The following is a 22,150-nucleotide window of genomic DNA, read 5'->3' as shown; positions in this document are numbered from 1 at the left end:
GAATTAAAGGACCTCTTATTCTGAGCTCCCTGTGTTTCAGTTGTTCAAATGAACTATACAGATAGGTTGAGTTAGACTGCGCTACAGAAAATTTCAGTTCCATACCAAATAAACCTTTCTTCCTTTGGTCTCAAAGAGTATATGTGGTTCTGTAATATAGACGCTCTCTTCCTTACCCATGTGTTCTGAATTACTTTTACCCCAACCTGATCTGGCCCTTGCTTTTTTTTTTTTACTTTATTTATTAATTAAAAAAATAAAGAAAATAAAACAACATACATAATCAGTAATTCACAATATCATCACTTAGTTGCATATTCATCATTTCTTAGAACATTTGCATTAATTCAGAAAAAAATAAAAAGACAACAGAAAAAGAAATAAAACAAACACAGGAAAGAGAAAAAAAAAAGATTATACCTACCATACCCCTTACCCCTTGCTTTCATTGATCACTAGCATTTAAACTAAATTTATTTTAGCATTTGTTCCCCCTATTATTTATTTTTATTCCATATGTTCTACTCCTTTGTTGACAAGGTAGATAAAAGGAGCATCAGACTCGAGGTTTTCACAATCACACAGTCACACTGTGACAGCTGTATCATAATCCAATCATCCTCAAGAAACATGGCTACTGGAACACAGCTCTACATTTTCAGGCAGTTCCCTCCAGCCTCTCCATTACATCTTCAATAACAAGATGATATCTACTTGATGCATAAGAATAACCTCCAGGATAACCTCTCGACTTTGTTTGGAATCTCTCAGCCATTGACACTTTGTCTCATTTCACTCTTCCCCCTTTTGGTCGAGAAGGTTTTCTCAATCCCTTGATGCTAAGTCTCAGCTCATTCTAGGGTATTTCTCAATCCCTTGATGTTGAGTCTCCGTTCATTCCAAGATCTCTGTCCCACGTTGCCAGGAAGGTCAACACCCCTGGGAGTCATGTCCCACGTAGAGGAAGGGTAGCATGGTGAGACTGCTCGTTGTGTTGGATGGAGAGAGGTGGCCCTTGCTTTTTAAACTTAACATCTGGTAGATTATTCTAAACATCCATTTCACTTAAAAATATATATATATATATATATATATAAAAGTTGAGAGAAGAGCTTCACAAAACATCATAGCATGCATCCCCTGACTCCTAGAATGAACACGTATCAGACATATTTTTTATTTTTATTAATTAAAAAAAATTAACTAACACAACATTTAGAAATCATTCCATTCTACATATGCAATCAGTAATTCTTAATATCATCACATAGATGTATGATCATCATTTCTTAGTACATATGCATCGATTTAGAAAAAGAAATAGCAAGACAACAGAAAAAGAAATAAAATGATAATATAGAGAAAAAATAAAAATAAAAATAAAAAACACAAAAATATATATGAGAAAAAAACTATAGCTCAGATGCAGCTTCATTCAGTGTTTTAACATAATTACATTACAATTAGATAGTATTGTGCTGTCCATTTTTTTTTTTTTTTTAGAAATCATACCATTCTACATATGCAATCAGTAATTCTTAACATCATCACATAGATGCATGATCATCGTTTCTTAGTACATTTGCATCGGTTTAGAAGAACTAGCAATATAACCGAAAAAGATATAGAATGTTAATATAGAGAAAAAAAATAAAAGTAATAATAGTAAGAACAAAACAAAACAAAACAAAACAAAACAAAAGCCTATAGCTCGGATGCAGCTTCATTCAGTGTTTTAACATGATTACTTTACAATTAGGTATTATTGTGCTGTCCATTTTTGAGTTTTTGTATCTAGTCCTGTTGCACAGTCTGTATCCCTTCAGCTCCAATTACCCATTATCTTACCCCGTTTCTAACTCCTGCTGGACTCTGTTACCAATGACATATTCCAAGTTTATTCTCGAGTGTCGATTCACATCAGTGGGACCATACAGTATTTGTCCTTTAGTTTTTGGCTAGACTCACTCAGCATAATGTTCTCTAGGTCTATCCATGTTATTACATGCTTCATAAGTTTATCCTGCTTTAAAGCTGCATAATATTCCATCATATGTATATACCACAGTTTGTTTAGCCACTCATCTGTTGATGGACATTTTGGCTGTTTCCATCTCTTTGCAATTGTAAATAACACTGCTATAAACATTGGTGTGCAAATGTCCGTTTGAGTTTTTGCCCTTAATTCCTCTGAGTAGATTCCCAGCAATGGTATTGCTGGGTCGTATGGCAATTCTATATTCAGCTTTTTGAGGAACCGCCAAACTGCTTTCCACAGTGGTTGCACCATTTGACATTCCCACCAACAGTGGATAAGTGTGCCTCTTTCTCCACATCCTCTCCAGCACTTGTCATTTTCTGTTTTGTTGATAATGGCCATTCTGGTGGGTGTGAGATGATATCTCATTGTGGTTTTGATTTGCATTTCTCTAATGGCCAGGGACATTGAGCATCTCTTCATGTGCCTTTTGGCCATTTGTATTTCCTCCTCTGAGAGGTGTCTATTCAAGTCTTTTTCCCATTTTGTAATTGGGTTGGCTATCTTTTTGTTGTTGAGTTGAACAATCTCATTATAAATTCTGGATACTAGACCTTTATCTGATATATCGTTTCCAAATATTGATTCCCATTGTGTAGGCTATCTTTCTACTTTCTTGATGAAGTTCTTTGATGCACAAAAGTGTTTAATTTTGAGGAGTTCCCATTTATTTATTTCCTTCTTCAGTGCTCTTGCTTTAGGTTTAAGGTCCATAAAACTGCCTCCAATTGTAAGATTCATAAGATATCTCCCTACATTTTCCTGTAACTGTTTTATGGTCTTAGACCTAATGTTTAGATCTTTGATCCATTTTGAGTTAACTTTTGTGTAGGGTGTGAGATATGGGTCTTCTTTCATTCTTTTGCATATGGATATCCAGTTCTCTAGGCACCATTTACTGAAGAGACTGTTCTGTCCCAGGTGAGTTGGCTTGACTGCCTTATCAAAGATCAAATGTCCATAGATGAGAGGGTCTATATCTGAGCACTCTATTCGATTCCATTGGTCGATTTATCTATCTTTATGCCAATACCATGCTGTTTGACCACTGTGGCTTCATAATATGCCTTAAAGTCAGGCAGCGCGAGACCTCCAGCTTCGTTTTTTTTTCCTCAAGATGTTTTTAGCAATTCGGGGCACCCTGCCCTTCCAGATAAATTTGCTTATTGGTTTTTCTATTTCTGAAAAATAAGTTGTTGGGATTTTGATTGGAATTGCATTGAATCTGTAAATCAATTTAGGTAGGATTGACATCTTAACTATATTTAGTCTTCCAATCCATGAACACGGTATACCCTTCCATCTATTTAGGTCTTCTGTGATTCTTTTAGCAGTTTTTTGTAGTTTTCTTTATATAGGTTTTTTGTCTCTTTAGTTAAATTTATTCCTAGATATTTTATTCTTTTAGTTGCAATTGTAAGTGGGATTCGTTTCTTGATTTCCCCCTCCGCTTGTTCATTGCTAGTGTATAGAAATGCTACAGATTTTTGAATGTTGATCTTGTAACCTGCTACTTTGCTGTACTCATTTATTAGCTCTAGTAGTTTTGTTGTGGATTTTTCCGGGTTTTCGACATATAGTATCATATCGTCTGCAAACAGTGATAGTTTTACTTCTTCCTTTCCAATTTTGATGCCTTGTATTTCTTTTTCTTGTCTAATTGCTCTGGCTAGAACCTCCAACACAATGTTGAATAATAGTGGTGATAGTGGACATCCTTGTCCTGTTCCTGATCTTAGGGGGAAAGTTTTCAATTTTTCCCCATTGAGGATGATATTAGCTGTGGGTTTTTCATATATATTCCCTCTATCATTTTAAGGTAGTTCCCTTGTATTCCTATCTTTTGAAGTGTTTTCAACAGGAAAGGATGTTGAATCTTGTCAAATGCCTTCTCTGCATCAATTGAGATGATCATGTGATTGTTCTGCTCTGATTTGTTGATATGGTGTATTACATTAATTGATTTTCTTATGTTGAACCATCCTTGCATACCTGGGATGAATCCTACTTGGTCATGATGTATAATTCTTTTAATGTGTTGTTGGATACGATTTGCTAGAATTTTATTGAGGATTTTTGCATCTATATTCATTAGAGAGATTGGCCTGTAGTTTCCTTTTTTTGTAATATCTTTGCCTGGTTTTGGTATGAGGGTGATGTTGGCTTCATAGAATGAATTAGGTAGTTTTCCCTCCACTTCGATTTTTTTGAAGAGTTTGAGGAGAGTTGGTACTAATTTTTTCTGGAATGTTTGATAGAATTCAGATGTGAAGCCGTCTGGTCCTGGACTTTTCTTTTTAGGAAGCTTTTGAATGACTGATTCAATTTCTTTACTTGTGATTGGTTTGTTGAGGTCATCTATGTCTTCTTGAGTCAAAGTTGGTTGTTCATGTCTTTCCAGGAACCCGTCCATTTCCTCTAAATTGTTGTATTTATTAGCGTAAAGTTGTTCATACTATCCTGTTATTACCTCCTTTATTTCTGTGAGGTCAGTAGTTATGTCTCCTCTTCCATTTCTGATCTTATTTATTTGTATCCTCTCTCTTCTTCTTTTTGTCAATCTTGCTAAGGGCCCATCAATCTTATTGATTTTCTCATAGAACCAACTTCTGGTCTTATTGATTTTCTCTATTGTTTTCATGTTTTCAATTTCATTTATTTCTGCTCCAATCTTTGTTATTTCTTTCCTTTTGCTTGCTTTGGGATTAGTTTGCTGTTCTTTCTCCAGTTCTTCCAAGTGGACAGTTAATTCCTGCATTTTTGCCTTTTCTTCTTTTCTGATATAGGCATTTAAGGCAATAAATTTCCCTCTTAGCACTACCTTTGCTGCGTCCCATAAGTTTTGATATGTTGTGTTTTCATTTTCATTTGCCTTGAGGTATTTGCTAATTTCTCTAGCAATTTCTTCTTTGACCCACTCATTGTTTAGGAGTGTGTTGTTGAGCCTCCACGTATTTGTGAATTTTCTGGCACTCCGCCTATTATTGATTTCCAACTTCATTCCTTTATGATCCGAGAAAGTGTTGTGTATGATTTCAATCTTTTTAAATTTGTTAAGACTAGCTTTGTGACCCAGCATATGGTCTATCTTTGAGAATGATCCATGAGCACTTGAGAAAAATGTGTATCCTGCTGTTGTGGGATGTAATGTCCTATAAATATCTGTTAAGTCTAGCTCATTTATAGTAATATTCAGATTCTCTATTTCTTTATTGATCCTCTGTCTAGATGTTCTGTCCATTGATGAGAGTGGTGAATTGAAGTCTCCAACTATTATGGTATATGAGTCTATTTCCCTTTTCACTGTTTGCAGTGTATTCCTCACGTATTTTGGGGCATTCTGGTTTGGTGCATAAATATTTATGATTGTTATGTCTTCTTGTTTAATTGTTCCTTTTATTAGTATATAGTGTCCTTCTTTGTCTCTTTTAACTGCTTTACATTTGAAGTCTAATTTGTTGGATATTAGTGTAGCCACTCCTGCTCTTTTCTGGTTGTTATTTGCATGAAATATCTTTTCCCAACCTTTCACTTTCAACCTATGTTTATCTTTGGGTCTAAGATGTGTTTCCTGTAGACAGCATATAGAAGGATCCTGTTTTTTAATCCCTTCTGCCAATCTATGTCTTTTGATTGGGAATTTCAGTCCATTGACATTTAGTGTTATTACTGTTTGGATAATATTTTCCTCTAACATTTTGCCTTTTGTATTATATATACCATATCTGATTTTCCTTTTTTCTACACTCTTCTCCTTATCTCTCTCTTCTGTCTTTTTGTATCTGACTCTAGTGCTCCCTTTAGTATTTCTTGCAGAGCTGGTCTCTTGGTCACAAATTCTCTCAGTGACTTTTTGTCTGAGATTGTTTTAATTTCTCCCTCATTTTTGAAGGATAATTTTGCTGGATATAGGAGTCTTGGTTGGCAGTTTTTCTCTTTTAGTAATTTAAATATATCATCCTACTGTCTTCTGGCTTCCATGGTTTCTGCTGAGAAATCTACACAGAGTCTTATTGGGTTTCCCTTGTATGTGATGGATTGTTTTTCTCTTGCTGCTTTCAAGATCCTCTCTTTCTCTTTGACCTCTGACATTCTAACTAGTAAGTGTCTTGGAGAACGCCTATTTGGGTCTAATCTCTTTGGGGTGCGCTGCACTTGTTGGATCTGTAATTTTAGGTCTTTCATAAGAGTTGGGAAATTTTCAGTGATAATTTCTTCCATTAATTTTTCTCCTCGTTTTCCCTTCTCTTCTCCTTCTGGGACACCCACAACACGTATATTTGTGCGGTTCATATTGTCCTTGAGTTCCCTGATACCCTGTTCAAATTTTTCCATTCTTTTCCCGATAGTTTCTGTTTCTTTTTGGAATTCAGATGTTCCATCCTCCAAATCACTAATTCTATCTTCTGTCTCTTTAAATCTATCATTGTAGGTATCCATTGTTTTTTCCATCTTTTCTACTTTATCCTTTACTTCCATAAGTTCTGTGATTTGTTTTTTCAGTTTTTCTATTTCTTCTTTATGTTTAGCCCATGTCCTTTTCATGTCCTCCCTCAGTTTATCGATTTCATTTTTGAAGAGGTTTTCCATTACTGTTCGTATATTCAGCATTAGTTGTCTCAGCTCTTGTATCTCATTTGAACTATTGGTTTGTTCCTTTGACTGGGCCATATTCTCAATCTTCTGAGCGTGGACAGTTATCTTCTGCTGCTGGCGTCTGGGCATTTAGTCAGATATCCCTGGGTGTCGGACCCAACAAGGTTGTAAGATTTTTCTGTGAAATCTCTGGGTTCTGTTTTTCTTATCCTCCCCAGTAGGTGGCGCTCGTGGCACACATTTGTCTGTGGGTCCCACCATAAAAGGTGGTGTGGGTCCTTTAACTTTGGAAAACTCTCGCTGTGTGGGAGGTTCGCTAGCCGAAGCGGCTTGGAAGAGTGCCACCCGGCCCGGGGTCCGAACGCGGGGAGGGTCGCTGGCCGCCGCAGCCTGGGAAAGCGCCCGTCCGAATTTCCAAGTCAGCCCGGGGTGCCAAGCTTGGCGGGAGGGCATCAGCCGCAGTGGTCCGCCCCGGAAAGTGCACGTTCCCAGGGAGTCACGGGTTTGGAAGGGCTCCCCCCCCGTCACCGTTCTCCACGGCCTGGGGATTTCCGATCCAATTCTCTGAGTTGGTCCGGGGTGCCGCGCGTGGTGTGGGTGCCAGCTGCTGTGGTTTGAGGGGACCACCTGTCCAATTCTCCCAGCTGGCCCGGGAAGGGGGAAGGGAGTGACTCCGGCTGCTTGCCGCCCCGCCCGGTGAAGCCCGCGCGCCTCAGTGATCTCACCAGAGCGGGTTCTCTCAGCCAGCCAGCCGTTCCAGGATGGGGTACGCTGTCTTTTTTATCTCTGTCATGGCTTTGGGAGCTCTTCTGTATCGTTTCTACTCCCCTAGTAGCTGTCCTGGAGGAGAAACTAAGATCCGCGCGTCTTACTAAGCCACCATCTTCTCCGGAAGTCCTGTATCAGACATTTTAAGTAAAAGAAAGAAAATATGATTGACAAAATCAGAATCCCCTTTGTACCCGATCCCAGATCCTATTCCCCTCTTGCCTTCTATCCTTCCCTTCTTCACAGAAACTCGATAGTCCCAATTCCTATTTTTCTGCACTCATTACTTGCAGAAAAAGTATTGTTTTGCATGTGAGCATTGTTTTTTCATTTACTGCTGTGCTTTTGGTCTCTAGCATGTTGAAGCCCATCAATCTGGTCTGGTCATTTGGCTGTGTTCTCCTGTCCCGTGGTAACAGTAGGCCTCATTGGGTTTATCCTTTTCCTGAGGATGGTGTTTACGCATTGACCCAGTCCTTTTAATTGTTGCCTCATGTTCCGTTGTGTAGACATAATGCCACAATTCAGTTTACTATTATTGATGAATATTTGGGTTCTTCCTAAATTTTTGCTGTTTCAGATACTGCTATAAAGATGACTTTCAAATGTGTATCTTTGCCTATGGACAAGTAAAACTTATAGGAGGAATCATAGAAAGGGAATTTCCTGATATGGATGGCATGTGCCTTTACAGTTTTGATTGATTCACCCAGCTGTTCTTTAATTTGTACACCAGTTTCTACTCTCAGGATTAGTGCATAGAAGTGCTTGTTTCCCATATTTTTTCTAACCCTGGTTTTTAAGACCTTATACTCTGCCAATCGGACATGTTATAGAAAAACAAAATCGTGTTTTAATTTAATCACAAGTGACTCATACCCTTTTTGCCCATTTATATTTTTTCAAAGAACTTCCTGTTCTTGCCTTTGACTATTGGATAAAGGCAGTGAATTCTCTGCCTGATGGCTCGAGTTACCAATTCGTGAGACACCGGGGTTTCAAAGAGAAAGAGTTTATTGCTAGGTGCGAAGCAGGAGAACAGTTGGCCTGTCGGTCCCAAAATTGGTCTCCCCAACTTCAGTAATTTTGATAGTTTTGTAATATTAAAAGATGGGCAGGTTTTAGGACAATGAGCACAATGGCTCCAGATGATGTAATTAGAAGCGATGTGATTATTGAGCATGTGCAGGTTGATTGCATGCTTAGTCACAGATGCATGTAAGAAAATGGCAGGATTAATATGATAATGGGCATGATTTTTAGTATTATAATGAAGTATAGGTGACATGTAGGTGAAAGTCTAAGCTCCTGCACATGTCAGGCAGGCCCATTTTAGTTATATCCAGTTTTGGTTATCAGGAATAGATATCAGCTTTGGAATTAGGAATGGTTAGTTCTGGGCTGACCCAAAGTCCTTCATTAATAAACATTAGGGGCTGTCTTTAGTGATCGCAAGAGTTCAAAGTTGAGAAACTGGATAAAATGGATACAAGTGAGGACCAATCAAAAGATTTTACAATCACAGTGGCACAGTATAAAGGCTACACAGCCATTATCAGAGATCAAGGCAGCTGAATTTCAGTTCAGAGATTTCAAAGCATTTCCCTGTCTATTCCAATATACCAGAAAGCAAAATAAATATCTGTATAATAATTCAGCAACCAAAATCATCCCTTAAATCCTAACTTCTCATTTACATTTCCTCCCTCCCATTTGATAATTATCTCTCAATCTTGCCGGATATCTGGACAACAACTCTTCTAACTTTTTCATGCTGTAAAAGAGGTGTTGATGTTATGGGGCAGAAGGATGAAACTGCTTGTTCTTGGAGAGACAGTACTTCTGGGCTTCAGAGCTTATCTGGCATTGGAATCATCCAGAGGCTTTAAGTCTCTGAAAAACAAACTTAATAAGTAAAGCTTGTATAGAACCCAGGGGTATCCTTTGGGGTTTCCAGAAATAGTGTTGGTTGGTGCTTGACATACTGTGTCAGTTTGCAATATCTGGCTGAAATTTGTATAAGAATAACCTCCCGACTGACCTCGACTCAGTTTGAAATCTCTTAGCCACTGAGACTCACAGACCGGTAGTTCCCTGGAACTTTAAATATCTGTGTGACACCTGAGACTAAGAATTACAGTTCTCCACTTCTGAGGTCAGCGTTACTCTACACCGCAACTGTTACAGAGACTGAGAAAGAAATCGGACTTCCATTAAAGATGTGAACGAACCAAATCTGGTTAGGAATGGGTGAATAAGAATACAGGGTAAAAGATAATATCTGGGTTGTGGGAGTTTAACTTCTGTGTGAGACCAAAAGAAGTGTTTATTTTGTCCAAAATTTAAATTTTCTGTAGCATACCATCTAATTTAACCTGTCTGTTCAGTTTATTTAAACAACCTGATTCAGCTTTATTTGACATGGAACCTAGCATAAGGAATAAAATCTTGATATTCTGTATAAGTGAATGTTGAACCCTGATGTATTTCAAAGTATTTTGGACAAAAGGAAAGAAAAAGTAATCACAAAATCCCTTGAGGGACTAGAGAAAAAGTAAAAACTATTAAACTTCCCCACCTAGGAAATTCCTGATATTCTCTTAGGTGAAAAGGGCTCTCAATTTAATGAACCAAGCCCTCGATCTTTAGGCTTGCTTTTAAGAAACTTATTTATGAAATGGCAAAGCTAAGCCTATTTATGGCTAATGCCTAAGAGTCATCCCCAGAGAGCCTCTTTTGTTGCTCAAATGTGGTCTCTCTCTAAGCCAAACTCTGACCTCCCACCTACTTGGGACATGACTTCCAGAGGTGTGAGTCTCCCTGACAATGTGAGACATGACTCTCAGAGATGAGCCTGGCCCTGTCATCATGGGATTGGTTGACCAGGTTATACAAAAAGCAAAGCATTTCAGAATTAAAAAATAACAGTTAAAGCTCAAAAGCAACTGTAATTTTGAGATTGCACTTTAGAATACTAGCCTATTTTATCTGTAAGCATATATAAATTTAGGGAAAACAAACCCACTTTGAATGGGTGGAGACACATCTCCATGGAAGACACTTAATCAGAAGGTGGTATCAAGACCATTTGTTAAGAAACATTAGGGCCTGTCTTTAGTGATCACGAGACTCTAAAGTTGAAAACCTGGATGAAATGAGTACAAGTGACGGTTAGTCACAAGGTTTTATGGTCACAAGGGCACAAGATAAGGGCTATACAACCATTGTCAGAGATCATGGCCACTGGATTACAGTTCAGTGACTTCAAATATTTCTCTGTCTACTCCAATATACCAGAAAGCAAAAAGGAATGTCTGTATAATGATTCAACAACCATAATCATCCCTTAAATCCTAATTTCTCAGTTACACCTTTGCTTATTTTTCGCTTGAATTATTGGTATTTTCCTGTGATTTTTTCCAGTATCTTACTGAATGAAAAAAAATAATTTCTTGACTAGGTAACATATTTACATGACTCACAATTTAAAGGCTGTGCAGTATAGAATTTCTCTCCCATTCTTGTTTTTTAGCCACCCAGCTAGCTTTTTCAAGTTTCATGTGTGTATATATATATATATATACGTCTGTCTTTCATATACATTTTATGTGTATATAAGTAAATATCCACAAATGAACTTTTCTCCACAAATGATGGCATTATTTACATATTATATGGCATTTTGCTTTCTTTTTAAGCTTATATTGCTTGGCCGTCATTTTACGTAATTCATAAAGAACTTCCTTCTATCAGTCAGTGTCCTCCAGAGATGTAAGAACCAATAGAAGAATTGGCTCATGTGGCCATGAGGGCCAGCAGATCTGAATTCTGCTGGGCAGTGCACAGGCTGGAAACCCAGGCTGGTGATGTTGAAGTCCTGAGTCTGAATTCCCCAGAGGGTGGAAATTCCAGCAAGAGTCAATGTTGAAGTTTTGAAACAGAAATTCTTCTGACCTCTGGAACTCTCAGTCCTTACCTGGAAGGTATCCAGCTGATTGGATGAGGGTCATCACCATGGCTTCAGGACAACTGATTGTAGGCACTAATCCCATCTGCAAAAGATCAAAGGAGTGGATGCCATAACCTAGCAAAATTGGCACATAAAATTAACCATCACATGCCTCTTTTTTTTTAAACTGCATAATACATCATTTTGCTGTTCCAAAGATTGTTATAAATAACTTTGCAAATGTGCAAGTATCTGTGTAGCATAAATCTCTAGAAATAGAATTTTCAGGTCAACTTGTAATTTTGTGAATTTGAAGTTTTGATGGATATCGCCTAATTGCACTCCACAAAATTTGAGCCAGTTTACTCCCTCATTAGCAAAGCAGAAAAATCTCCCTGAATTTTGTCTTGTGAGGTAGACATAATCTCTATTTTATAAAGAGAGGCACACCTGGGAATGGGCAAAGCAGGGATTTGAACCCAGATCTTTCTGATTTCAGGATCTTGCTTCTTTCATTATGCTTGTCAAGGGGGGCTATTGCCTAGCCCCTGTTAGTGGAAATGGACAGTGCACTCACCTGTTAGTGGAAATGGACAGCGCACTCACCTGTTAGTGGAAATGGACAGCGCACTCACCTGTTAGTGGGAATGGACAGCGCACTCACCTGTTAGTGGGAATGGACAGCGCACTCACCTGTTAGTGGAAATGGACAGCGCACTCACCTGTTAGTGGAAATGGACAGCGCACTCACCTGTTAGTGGAAATGGACAGTGCACTTCATGGAAAATACTTTGTGAGTTGCTGTACTTCCTGGAAGTCTAGAAAGGAATGGCAATGACTTTAAATTTTTCTGATGAAGATCTGTCTAGTCTGTTACTTGGAGAATGTTAGACTATTTCCAGGGTGCCTTTTTAGACACTGGAGTACTTGTTTTATGACTAAATCTACCCTAATGCAACAGAAGTAGGAGTGGGAATTAGTGGCTCCTAACGTAGCTTTAAGTGAAAAATTATTATCTTCATCTTATTTATTTTTGGTAATTATTTCCTTCTAGTTTTGGAAGGTTATTTTTTCTTTAACTTTTTGAATTAAATGTTTGGTTGTTTCTTTTTTACTTTTATTTCCAAATAAATCCATTTAAGTCTATAAAATTTCTCCTAAGAACTGTTTTGGCTCCATCCTGTATGTTTTTGAAATGTGGCATTCTCATTTTTTATTTCTAATAGTTTGTGATTTCAGTTTTGAGTTCCCCTTTACCCAGTTTGGCTATTGTTAGTTGAGTGAGTTTTATGTTTTTGAAAAGGAATTTTGAAGTATGAGTCATTACAGTCAGTTTATTAAAGATTTTGAAGTCTTCGGTTGGATATTCCAAAATCTGCCTGGACCCTGTCCAGAGCTTTGAGCTCTACACCTACATCGATTCCTAATGAGCCCTCTTCTTGCCCTGCTCATTGTTTCTTCAAACTGCGCAGTGAAACCTGTTCCTTCTGCCATGGTGTGGATATTGTTGAGGCAGTTGTTAATTATGTCTCTTATTTGTGAGAGAGCTTGGGGAAAAGAATTTCTTTCTAGTATTAAACTTTCCCTACAGTTGGCCTGTTCGGGTTTTTCCAGATGGCTGTTGGGAAACTTTTAAACAGTGGCTCACCTTTACCCACAGGTATAGACTCTGTGATGTATATCTTTTGCTTCCTGTGTTTCTTTTTCAACAAGTACATGTTCAATGCATGCTGTGGGCAAGATAGAATCTCTTCCTGCATGGGTTCATGGTTTGTGTTTCATCCTCTATTTCTGGACTTGCTGTTCTTTATTCTATCTTCTTAATTTTGTTATCTTCATTATATATATATAGTCATTCCTGGAAGCTTAGGTAGAGTATGAGTAAATAAAAATCTGAAAGGCCAAATCTTTATTGAGTGGGATCAAAAAAGAACCAGGTAATTTAAAATTGGGGGGATGGGTGGTTCAGTGATAGAATGCTCACCTTCCATGTAGGAGACCTGCATTTGATCCCGGACCATGTACCCCCAAAAAACAAAAACAAACAAAAAAACTGGAGGGAGAGGGGTATGGAGTAGACCTCCTCAGGCAGCAACCCAGATGAAAGAAATCTCTTTAGCCTTGGAAGGAGAGTAGACATTAGTTTACAGAAAGCGGCTTAAGAGACAAGGCTTCTGTTTAGTGATCTCGTGGGGGGAAAAGCTCCTTAGCCAAGTCTGGGAGCCAGGAAATGGTGATTTGACCATTTATTTGTGCTCAGCATTTGCATTTATTACCTCATGTAGGATTCTATAAACTTATGAATTATAAAACTTAAAATATTGTCATTTGATGCTGTCACTGATTAAATAGGACATGTTTATTAATTGAGATCAAGGCTCTCTTCAAACCTGATTATAAGTAGCCCTGTACCCTGGAGAAGAAGAGGTTGTATATGTTTTAATACCTTCTTGGAAATTGGCTGACCCAGAAGCTCAGCGTAATGAGCTTCGGACAGCAGGCTTCCGAATTGATTGTGATATACCATGTTTAATGCCGCTGAGTAGACTGTGCTATACAGTGACAGATTAACCAGGGATGCCTGTCTTGCAAGGAATTACATCTGTTTAAAAAGCTACTCTAAGCACAACTGGTGCATAGAAATAAAGCTGAGGAGAAATGAACCTCTACCTCTGAAATGCAAGTTAATAGCTTACTGACTTCAGAAATGACAGCTTCCCAAGTATTGCATTGCAATAACAGGGAGCAGGCCAGTCTTCCTAAAGATCCATTTGTTAACACAAAAATGTAGATGCTCTACCAAGAGAGTGCGTTGCACGTCCATCTGTTTCTCTCCATCAGCCCTCACCTCACCCTAACTGAGGCTGCCAATCACCCAGACCACCATAGAGATTTTCTAACTTATACAGAGAATAGGGAAGGGGTACAAGGGTAGCTCTCTCAAGCATGCCAGATCCCATCCTGCCTCCAGCCCTGGCATCTTCTTCATTTCCCTGGACCACTGTCCTGCATGGCTTGCTTTCTGATTTCACTCAGGTCTTGGCTCAAATGTCATCTGCTCGGAGAGCTCATCTCTCACCATATTGTCTAAGGTAGGACCCCCTCTCCCTTACTTGTCTTCATTTTTCTTTATAGCGAGTATCCTGGTGTTATAATAAACATTTATTTCTCTCCCATATTAGAATCTGAACATCTTGAAGGTAGTCAGGGTTTTGTGTATTTTGTTTACTTCTGCAATACTGTATCTCAGAGCCTAGAACAGTGGCTGGAATGCCGCAGATGCTCCGTGAATCTTGGTTGCATGAATGAGTGGACATGTTCTTGTAGCCTTCTTCCTCCTGCCCCCCTACCAGCAACAGCTGACCACTGCTTTCTTCTCCAAGCCCACCTCCAACCCTTCTCCCCTTGCTAACGCCTCCCATGTCCTTCCAAGTTCCTCCCTGACTAACTGTAGCAAGCAGTCCTCCTCCTTTATACTTCTCCTGCTCAGCACCCCCTAATTTCACTCTGGGGCTCCCTCCCCTTCCTTGTGCTGAGTGCCTGCCTGCCTCATAAACATCCCTCCTTTTCCAACAGGGTTCTCTTCTGGTGAGGTCTCAAACTTGGCTACCCCCATTTTCTCAGTGCCTATGCCTGAGAAAGCTAACTGCCCCTGGAAAAAAATCACAAATGTGCCAACTGGACTCACTTTCAAACATGTTCATCTCCAAAAACACTCTTGACAGTCCTGACCATGTCTCAGTAAATCCCCTTCCCTGTTTCCCCCTTGCAGTCTTTCTTCTCTCTTATCATCTCCCTACCTTGAGCCCTCCCCTGCCAGCCTCACATTTTGTGGAGAAAATGGATGGAATCACATGAAAACTAACTCATCCCTCCCTATTTTTATTTCCAGTTTTTCCCTAGGTTTATTTGGGCATAAAACTTTTTTGTTGCTTAGAAGGTCTGTTAATTTTAAAAGTATTTGAAAGAAATACCAATTTATCAGAAGGTCTATAGTGGTTATGCCACTATAATACCTAGAAATGTCTTGGGTAATTTTTAAACTTAATTAATCACAAAGAATGTGTTTCTGATTGTTCATGAGGTTAACTGTTTCCCCATCTGTTTCCTTCTTGAAGGATTTGTCTGTCAAATGCCTTTTGCTTAGTTATGTAGGCAAGACTGAGTTGTAGTCTTTTTCTTATTAATTCCTTGATGGCAGCTCTTTTGCAGAAATCTTTTGTCTTGCCTATTTACTGCAAATTGACCTTGGCCCATTTTTTAGAAAATGGATTTTAGAAAATGTGTCATTTAGAGGAGTTCATCTAGTCGGACTTAATCATCCCATTCCATATGCACTAAGGCCCAGAGATAAGGAGCACTCCTTCCTACAGGCTTGTCCAGCCCGATGGAGCTGGATGGAGAGATAGGCAGGAGAGAGGACAAGGGGAGTTGTGAGACTGCCTGTGACATTTCTCCAAAATGGGGAGGGGGTCACTCAAAATTGGATTCCTGGTGCTGGGAGCATAGGAGGAGCTTTTGTTGAATAAATATGCTTTTGATGACTAGTTAAATTGTTCAGTTACTTTTTTTTAAATCGCTTTTTGTACTGTCATTCATTGTAAACAGAAAAGACATACTGTTTTAGTTTGCTAGAGCTGCCAGAATTTAATATACCAGGAATGGAATGGCTTTTAAAAGGGAATTTATTACGCTGTAAGTTTACAGTTCTAAGGCTGTGAATATGTTCAAATTAAGGCACCAATAAGAATTGACCTTCACTCAAGAAAGTCTGATGCTGTCCAGAGCGACTCTGTCAGCTGGAAAGGCACATGGCTGGTGTCTACTGAGGTCTTTGGCTTCTGATCACCCTTCTCAGCTGGGAAGGCACATGGCGATGTCTGTTAGCTTTCTCTTCTCATTTCATAAGGCTTCCCCAGGGGTGTTTTCCTTCTGCATCTCCAAGTGTTTCTGGCTGTGTGGGCTCAGAAGCTTTTTCTAAAATGGTTCCCTCTTAAAGGACTCCAGTAAACAACCCCACCTTGAATGGGTGGAAGCACATCTCCATGGAAACTACCTAATCAAAAGGTCCCACCCACAACTGGATGCATCACATCTCCATGGAAACACCTTAATCAAAAAAGATCCCACTCAACAGCATTGAATGAGGATTAAAGAACATGGCTTTTCTGGAGCATACAACAGTTTCAAACAGGCACACATACCTTTATTTTCATTTTAGAAGTAGTATATGTTCATACCAAGCAGACAGAAACAAATGGAAAAGCACCCATTTTCATCCAAAGATAACTTCTTCTTTTACATTTTGGTCTAATTTTTTCCCTGAGACTTTTTTCTCTCTCCAGCAAAGGTTTTATTCTTTATGCATTCTAAAATTCTTTATGCATAGCTAAAACTACACTATATGCCCATGTAGAATGCAAGCATAAAAGTGTGACCTAGAAGAAAAATGGAAATATTGTTAGAGCATCTGGCTTTGAATGATTCACTTACTGGTCTCCTGAGTACCCAGGTTGTCTAGAACTAACTGTGCTTGAAGGTCTAATGATTTTTTATTATTCAATTAAGTGCTAATTAAAAGAACAGGTTGAAAACCAGACTGAATTAAGGATTTATAGCTGCAGGGAAGTCAGGTTTTGTCTGATGTTTAATCTACCATTGGGACGGTTGGGGTTTAAAGTTCAACGATAATGGTGATTTGGGATTGTACTTTAGTGTGTAGGAACCCTTTGATCTTCCAACCCAATCTCAAGCCAGGAAACTGGCTTGAAAGACATGCAGAAACTTTTTTAAAAATCAGAAAGAAACAAAACTTCTTTGAGGTAGTATCGTGATTGGATTTTTAGACTTTTTCTCTCAAGGAAAAAAATTCTTGTCCAGAAGAATATAATTAGAGCTCATTTAGGTACCCTGATTAGGACATACAGATTTTATTGAGCACTTGCCATTAGGTGCATAGCAATGGGTAAGTGTTAAGGGATGACACAGGAGAGAGAATAGTTCCCACTTTAAGGAATGAGCAGTCTCTCTAGTTAAGGAGACAAAATGTTTTCACATGGAATAAACAGTCAAGGGAACATGAAATCCAGTGGAACATTAAATGTCACGGGAGAGGGATGAATATTAGCCATTTAGTGATGAGAGAAGTCAGCTGGGAACCTCATATTTTAACTCTCATCAACTGTCTGTTCATTGCTTACCGTGTGCTAGGAATCTTGCTAAAGGCTTTTCATATATATATCTTTTTAATAATTGATATTATTACCTCCGTTTTACAGATAAGCAAATTGAAGCCCAGGGAAGTTAAATAATTTGCCAGGGTCACACAGCATTAAGTATCAGACTTAGAATTTGAACTCAGGGTCACCTGATTTAGAGTGGCCATGTAATTTGTCATTTAAATTGTGGCATTTTAAGAGTAAAAAATGCCACTGGTAATGATTGTGCCAGGACAGCAGTGTAAACCAGAATTGTCTGGGGTTTTATTGTTTAGGGACAATTCAATCAATGCCAAGGTGTTTGAACTCAGTCCCCAGTCCCCCTTCCTTCTGAGGAGGTTAGAGGTCAGACTGATATGATACGGGCTCAAAGCTCCAATTCAACTATTCAGGCCTGTGCTGGGACCCACAAGAGATACTCCTATCACTGGAAATTCCAAAAGATATCTCCTAGGATCCAGGGACAAAGATCTTTATCATAGGACAAGTTCCCTGGCCATTTTTATTGTTGTTCCTTAATGGCATGGTTGTTTTGAAGAGTCCAAGCCACAATTTTTTCCCCCTGAAATGCTCCTTGATTTTGAAGTTATCTTGATTTCCCATAATTTGATTCAAATTCATTATTTTGTCAGGGATAATACATAAATGATGTGTTCTCTCAGTATGTTACATCGAGTGGTTCATCATGTCAAATTGTCCCATTGTTGGTAAAATTAAGTTTGATTAATTCAATTAAGGTAGTATCTGAAAATTTTTCTCTATTCTATCCTGTTCCCAACAAGCATTTTCCCAGGGATTTTAGCATCCATAAATTATTCTTGCTTTAATAACAGACCACTATAGTGGTTTTAAAATGGGTTTGCTGATGTGCTGCAAGAAGCTTTGGGGGTGCCTTTAGGAGTCAGCACCACGGCGGAAGCATCAAGGCCAAAATCAAGAACTACCCAACTGTTCCTTTTGACAGCTTCTTCCTCAGCCAGAACCAGACCAGTATCTGCTGGCAGAATTACCTGGAATGTCACCACTGCCAGAAAGCAGCAACTCCGTGTGCGAATGGTCCTGGCATATGTACAAGTCCCTCTAACTAGATTGTAGTGTTAGCCTGAGTTGTACTGACCCACCCCACTTCTTCGTAGTCCTCCATCCTCTCCCAGGGTGGTGACCTGGATACATGGTCATCACTTAATAATAATAAAAACTTAATGGCGGCCAGGGCCACCTCATACTGCCACTGTCGTGCTGTCCATCCGTGTCCAGCTTGTCATGCTGGTGGACGAACAGTAGCTCCAGCTCTCTTGAAGGAGCCCATCCTAGCAGACAGGACCTCCAGGAAGATCTTCCAGGAGTCCACCAGTCAGAAGAAACTAAAGCATCTACCCTCAGCATGGAGGATGAACTACTACTGAGTGAAAATCCCTGCCTCTTTGTCATCTTTCCTATTAAGTACCGCGATATTTGACAGATTTATAAGAAAGCTGAGACTTCCTTCTGGACTGCTAAGGAGGTGTGCATCTTTCCAAGGACATTCAGCAATGGAAAGCCCAGATGCCTGAGAAGAGATTTTATATCACATGTTCCAGCTTTCTTTGCAGCAGTTGATGGCATAGTAAATGAAAACTTCGGTGGAGCGTGTTAGCTACGAAATTCAGTTTGTAGAAGCCCGCTGTTTCTGTGGTTTCCAAATTGTCATGGAAAATATACATATTGAAGTGCATAGCTCCTTACTGACACTTAGATTCAAGATTCCAAAGAAAGGGAATATTTCTTCAATGCAATTGAAATGATGCTTTGCTTAAAGAAGAAGGCAAACTGGGCCTTGCATTGGATGGGGGACAAAGAAGCTCTCTATGGAGAACATGTTGGAGCCTTTGCAGCAGTAGCTCTTCTACATCATTTTTCTGGCCCAGGAAACAAGGGTGTATGCCTGGCCTCACATTTGCCAGTGAACTTAATAGAGGAGATGAGGGTTTATGTTGCATCTCTGCCTGCTTGATGTTCAAACACTGGCCTCACAAACCTTCAGAACAGAGAGTAAAAGAAATAATTATCAATGCTGTCAGGATAGAATAGCAGTTCCTTATTGAAGCCTTACCCATGAAGCTGATTGGAATGACTTGCACTTTAATGAAGAAGTACATTGAATTCATGGCAGGCAGACTTTGCTGAAACTGGGTTTCAGCAAGGTTTCCAGAGTACAGAATCCATTTGATTTTATGGAGTCTGTTTCACTGGAAGGGAAAACCAACTTTTTTTTAGAAGAGAGTAGGCAAATAGAGTATGGGAGTGATGTCAAGTTTAACAGAGAATTCTTTTCCCTTGGATGCTGACATCTAAATGAACTGAAAATCTATTCTTATTTTGCTGATTTTTTCCCTTCTCAGAAAAAAAAATCAACTAATTGAAATGTATCAACCAGCTACACCAGGAATTGACTCTGTTCAGTATATTTTTTATGGCATCTTTGAAATTGTGTAGCTACCTCAAAACTACTCCTGCTTATACTAGTGGAGTCGCCTAGAAAGAGGCTGTATCTAAGACACAAGGCTAGTGGAATTTTTATGAAAGATCTGGTCCATGTTTGTTTTTTTACAAGCAGATTGGCTGTAGATGATTTTGCTTTAGTTGTACCCTCCTCAGTCTTGGCTTTTGAGTGGGGAGACTCTCAAGCCAGTTGGATTCTGCAAGATTAGACATTCAGTTACTACCACAAGGCAGTTGGAAGATGCCATCATCACTGCTTCAAAGCAGATTTTAAAGTCTATTAGTTTGTGTATAAAACTGGCACTTTACATGCAAATAAAGATTGTATGGTTAGGGTAAAAGCCTGATAAAGCGTAACGTTGGTTTCTGCACCAAATGCAACGTACTCCATCTACCACTTAATGGGAGCCAATTCAAAATTCATTAGGAGACTAAAGTTTAACCTGGGTAGACTAAGCATGTTATTTCTAAGCTTAATTTTCTTTAATGAGTCTAAGTAATTTCTTTTTATATTTGCATGGGCAGGCACTGGGAATTGAACCCGGGTCTTCTGGCATGGCAGGTGAGAATTCTGCCACTGAGCCACTGTTGCACCGCCCATCAAAGTACTTTTTAATCAATTTCAGAGCCAATCCTGCAATACCTATTTTATTAGCTGGTTGATGCCACATAGGAGATAAACTATGTGTTTTATCCTGTAGCACAGCAGTGCATGTTGAGGTTAGAGTATCCTGTGATAAGAAAAAAGAAGGTTTTAGTTTTTAAAAGGGTAATCTTTATGGTAAAAACTTCCAATTTAAGTCATTAGGGATGGAGGCATTATTTTGGCTGACTGCTGGTGAGCTCTCAATGTGTGAGAGACAGTAACATTTAGTTTCTCAGATTGTATTTCCCCCACCTTCTAGTTGAGAGTTACAGATGGGATCTGTGATGATGTTGTAAATTGATTTCTCAACTTATCCTTCTGCAAAATGACCCATAATAAGATCTTGTTCTTCAGTGGTAAATCCAGGACTGAAGTTAGTTCTCCTAAAAATTGGATGTGTTTTTTTAGATTAGAAATTTTCTACATGTAGGCTTTTAGATTGTATGTACAGTTCATACTGGAAATAATCACCCACTGTTGTCTTACAGCCTTGACAGTGCCCAGTGCAGTCACTTCTTAACGCTTACCTAAATCTGATGCCAACTTGATTGCCTAAACTTTAACAGAAAACTAGTATTGCATGAAGTATTAGTAAATGTTCCATTCAAAATGTTAATTTCAGAAGGAAGTATAAACGAATAGTTATACCTCATAGGGCTTACGTTGTCAATCTGTCTTTATGTTCCAAACGAAACCAGATATTGAATGAAAATGATGCACAATATGCATTGGCTCTTTGGCAGCATCGTGTTGGCTGTTTGACCACTAGCCTGTTCCGGTGTCAGTTTTCTTCAACATTTATTGTATAGATAGTCTAGTCAATCTTTTTATCCTTGTAATATGGGACCGTTCGATCTTATTGCTACCTAAAGTTAGTAAATTGAGATTGTGGTCCTCAGGTTTGGGCAACCTTGAAATGAAGAAACACTTTCTCATGCATTGTCAGGTGCAAGGAGGAATTTGGAATCAGATTTTGGGGTTACATTTCTCATTATCAATATAATTTGAGAATTCCACCAACTCAAGATTCAATTTCCTAAACTGTTAGAAAGGAAAACAGTTTTTAGTGTAAGGCCCTTCAAAGTTGCTGAAGAGTGAATACTGCCCAAGTGTTAAAGGACTAAAATAAAACTGTTCTGTAAAAAACAAACAAACAAACAAACAAAAAACTTACTGGAAAAAATAAATAATTTTGTTCTGTTTCCATGATTTCTTCTCCATTTGTCAGTGGAGTTTCTGCTGTTTGAGGGGTTTTCTGATACTGTGTTACAGAGATAGCAAAAGCTTCCATGTTCCTTTATTTACCAAGGACTTGATTTTGTGAGAGGCCTGAACAGAGCTCAGGAATGGGGGGGGGGGGGGTGCCCTGAAGGAGGCTGGGAGGAAACAATGGGGGCAGGAAGGCCCTGTGTTCCTGCCCTTGTTGAGGAAGCTTTATTTAGCCCCTGCCTTCT

The 22,150-nt window shown here is 38.9% G+C and overlaps 1 protein-coding gene and 1 pseudogene across 12 annotated transcripts in view; both read left to right on the top strand.

Moving 5' to 3' along the window:
* LOC143663055 (ribonucleoside-diphosphate reductase subunit M2 pseudogene) overlaps positions 1 to 22,019 on the top strand; it is a 35,704-nt pseudogene extending 13,685 nt beyond the window's left edge. The window contains exon 2 of the transcript XR_013165777.1: positions 11,851 to 22,019. The product of XR_013165777.1 is annotated as a ribonucleoside-diphosphate reductase subunit M2 pseudogene (transcript). The remainder of the gene's footprint in view (positions 1 to 11,850) is intronic.
* PROM1 (prominin 1) overlaps positions 1 to 22,150 on the top strand; it is a 326,288-nt gene that overhangs the window by 68,248 nt on the left and 235,890 nt on the right. The window lies entirely within an intron of this gene.

Source organism: Tamandua tetradactyla, chromosome 19 (assembly GCF_023851605.1).
Source record: "Tamandua tetradactyla isolate mTamTet1 chromosome 19, mTamTet1.pri, whole genome shotgun sequence".
Classification (NCBI taxonomy): Eukaryota; Metazoa; Chordata; class Mammalia; order Pilosa; family Myrmecophagidae; genus Tamandua; species Tamandua tetradactyla.
This window is presented reverse-complemented; position numbering and strand designations above follow the sequence as displayed.